This window comes from Frankliniella occidentalis, unplaced genomic scaffold (genome assembly GCF_000697945.3).
Source record: "Frankliniella occidentalis isolate FOCC.00 unplaced genomic scaffold, Focc_3.1 Scaffold85, whole genome shotgun sequence".
In the NCBI taxonomy this organism is placed as follows: Eukaryota; Metazoa; Arthropoda; class Insecta; order Thysanoptera; family Thripidae; genus Frankliniella; species Frankliniella occidentalis.
Window position 1 is genome coordinate 563,306 of NW_026267214.1, and position 3,696 is coordinate 567,001.

Below are 3,696 nucleotides of genomic sequence, written 5' to 3' on the forward strand. Positions count from 1 at the left end.
GGGGGGGGCAGTGGGGCAGTGATGGTCGGGGCGATGCACATTGGACGGCGCGGGGCTCGCGTTGCGACACGGGGACGGACGGTACGGGGTCGAATATAGTCCGAACGTCACACGGTGTTGAGTGACGGACGGACGGACTGTCCCGCGCTCACTCGACACTCGTGCATGCCTGATTAGTATTGTAGCATGTCTAAGTCTAGACTTGTTTATTATTGATATACTTTGAACTGTGGTTGTTCTTTGTCGTTGTTGTTGGAGTCATTTTTTGCATTTAACTAACGTTTATTTTCTCTCTTTTTCTTCCAGGTGAGTATGATGCTCCAGAGTGGCGATCCCGGAGGAGATGAGTTAGCGGTGTCTGTGAGTAGATTTCCGACGGACGGCTCGGTATATGTTTATCGAGCTGTAAAATTCCAACTTCGAAACTCAATCAAAATCCACGTCATAACGAAAAGGGAGAAAAGGGGCAGCGCTCGGAGAACCGTCTGCCATTCAGCGAGAAAGCACCGGCTGTTAACCCGCGTGTAGGGTAGTAGAGGGAGGGGGGCATTGGTGGGGAGGTGGCTTCCCGACGGGGACGCCTCCCTCGGGGGGCACTGCGTTGTTCGGTGCCGCCTCTTTTATCCGTTCCTGCCCTCCTCACCCTGCCGGAGCCGGATAGCCCGGCGCGCCCGCCGCCGTTGTCATCGCTATTTCCAGTTTGGTTCTCGTCTGATTGCGGCCGAGTCTCCATGTCGTCCTCGTGTCGTTAATGAATCCCCTCTGAGTCACCGCCGCCGGGCTCCGTCCGTAGCGTGGCAGCGCGGTGAGCAGCAGCCAGTCCGGTCGGGGGGCTCGGTCGAGCCAGACCGTAATGGTTGAAGCAAACTCCATCGCGGCTGCTAAAATAAAAAGGAAAAAAAAATGAAAGAAAAAAAATACTTTTTTACATCTTTTTTGCGATGGGTGTACGTATGTAACCAGCCGCCGCGGCGCGTCTCTTCTATTTTCGGAGCCCCGGACTCGCTGATGGCCTGGTCGGTCCGGTTGCGCGGCCTGAGCCTGAGGCCCCGCCGCACACACCGGCAGCGCGTGGCAATTTGCGGCGCGGCGCGTTTCCGGTGCCGAATAAATATAAATGTGAGTGTCGTGTCGTCTGGCTGTGGCGGGGCCCGCGGCGCGAGTCAAGTGGAATCACTAAACAACTTTGCGCGACGAGTGTAGGGAGGGGTGCTGGGGTGCACCTTTGTAGTAGTTGTGTTGTGCCGTACGCACGTGAGTGGGCGGCTTGGCTACTTTGCCCGTGGATCGGCGCCGTAACACGCAAAAATACGGTGTTTGATGGTTTGCTAATATTGTACTATGTATAAGCAATATTGTTGTTTTGCTTGAAGTCCACCAAAGTTTTCAGCAGGTATGACAAACTCTACCAAAGCAGCTTGGTTATTTTAGCAAAAACATTCAAAGGGCTGGGTGTACGAGATGACTACACCCTATATTTTGTGCCAGCCACGCACGCACCTGCGCGTACAGCACATTCATTATTTATCTACAAGTATGTGGCTGGCAGTCGTTTTTTTGTTTGGTTTTTGTTTGGTTGGTTTTTTAAGCCACGCGCGGTGCACACACTGCGCCTTCATGTTTCGCCAGCTTTTTGGCGAGCCGTCACGCACTTTGGCAGAGTGTGGGCTGCGCGCGGCGCCACAAAGGCCCCCCCGCCGCCGCTTCGTGCGCGCGCGTGCGGCGCCAGCGAGCGCCCAGCGAGCGCCACTAAACCCTCCCCCTAAGGCCGGACGGATGCGCATTTGGGCTGGAGCGGCCTGGAGCAGCCGAGGCTGCTGGGGCTGGAGAGACGTCTCCGGCTCGGGCCAATCCGGCGCGCCCATCTGGAAACGGCGGCCTCTCTGCCGAGGCGGGCGCCGCGCGGGACGGACGAGGAGAGGGAAGTGAGACGACACAGGGGTTCGGTCGCCTTTCGCCCGTCCCCATCTCCGTCCCCAAAGCCGCCCGCCCGCTCGGCTTCTTTTCCGACGGACGGCTGCTGCTGGCGGCTGCTGCGCTGCTCTGGCTGATCTGCTGTAGCTTATCTGGGCGGTGCAGGCAGCCGTGGCCTTTGATTAGGGCCGCATCAGACAGCCCCACGCCCCGAGTGGAGTGGTGCTCTCTGCGCCCCCGCCGCCCCCGCTCTGGCCCCGTTGTGGTCCGCTCCCACCCTCGGCATCACACTCACCTTCCCTTCCCTTCCCCCTCCTCTCCCTCTCCTCTCCCTCTCCCTCTCTTTCTCTCACTCTCCCCTTCCCCCCTCGGCGCACTTTACCACTTTTCCCAATTCCTCTTCCCTCGTTCGCATAATTCGATTATGGCTGTGCGGGGCGGGGCGGGGGCTGGGCCGGGGTGGCGGTGACAGCATGCTCTCGAGCGCCAGAGTGCCCAGATGGAGCCGCGCCGCTCTGGGCCGGCAGCAGCGAGCAGCGCGCGCATTCACTCCGTATGGACGCTGTCATTGTGAGGCCCGGGGGTGCGGCCGCGGTGACAGCGAGCGCGCCGCGCCGCCAGCCCCAAATCCACCATTCTTATTCGCCATTATTATTCAGGTTAAGTGCCCCCCCGCGCTGGTGGCGGCCCCGGGCCCCGCCCCGCGCTCCGCCGCAGCCACTCGAAAAACTTTGTGTGGAATCATTTCCGGCAGATCTGGTGGGCGGGGGATGGTGCTGGCGCTGCTGCTGCTGCTGCTCCAGCGCCGTTAGCCTGCGAGTGGAGGCAGAGGCGGCGGTGTTCCGTTTCGTTCGAATAAGATTGGGTCGAGAGTCGTCGGCAGCAGGCAGGAGCGCCTCGTGTGGTGCGGTGGTGCCGCGGGAAAGAGAGAAGAACCTCTGCCGCGCCATTCGTTTCCCCGCATCTGCCCCCCTTTACTCGCACAGCTGAGAGAAGAAATGGAGCAAAAAAAATAAAAAAGGGTGGAGGGGGGCAGAGAAATGTAGAGTGGGCTGGTTGGTGTTTGAACCCAATACGTAATGTGCGGCGGGTCAGCGGCGGATAAGTCCCGGGATAAATCAACGCGGCCATAACTGTCGGTCGCAGTGGAGGCTCTCGGAAGCTGTGTGCACCGCCAGCAGCGTGCTGACCCAACCAGCGGATCCACCATGCACTCAAAACTTGGTGCTTACACTGCACGCAAAAAAAACAAAAAACAACAACTTTGGCATTCCCTTTTCAGTGCCGAAGTGCGTGTGGCCTCTTTGCATGCTACAAAAATTGTGATTCAAAGTAACTCAAAACTGCAGTTGAAAAAATCAACAGTTTTTTGCATCCTAAAAAGAGGCAGCACAGAGTTTTCAGCGGGAGATCCGTCGTGGTATTTATCGTTTATGCAGCATGAACCGTCATGCCCGTGTGCCTGCAGGAGCGAGCTCACATAACCAGATCGGGGTTTTGAGAGGAATATAAGATTCAGATGTCAGAAGATGGCCCAGCCATGGTGGCATGGCGTATATGAAGTCTCTGCCTGCGGGAAACAGGGGAAAAGAGGGGAAGAAAAACGCGTCATGTACGTTTTAATGAAAATGAGGCAGGTGACAGGTTTGGCTGAGATCGGAAATTGTTTGATCCCCTCTCGCCTCGCCTGCCTCCCGCTCTTCTCCGCCCTTGCTCCCCTGTGCCGCCCCAGTCCTCTGTGGGGTGCACGGGGGTGAACCCCATCGGGCGTGTTGCCCCCCC

The 3,696-nt window shown here is 58.1% G+C and overlaps 1 protein-coding gene across 26 annotated transcripts in view; it reads left to right on the forward strand.

Annotated features, from left to right (window-relative positions):
* LOC113217712 (RNA binding protein fox-1 homolog 2) overlaps window positions 1–3,696 on the forward strand; it is a 129,952-nt gene that overhangs the window by 101,652 nt on the left and 24,604 nt on the right. The window lies entirely within an intron of this gene.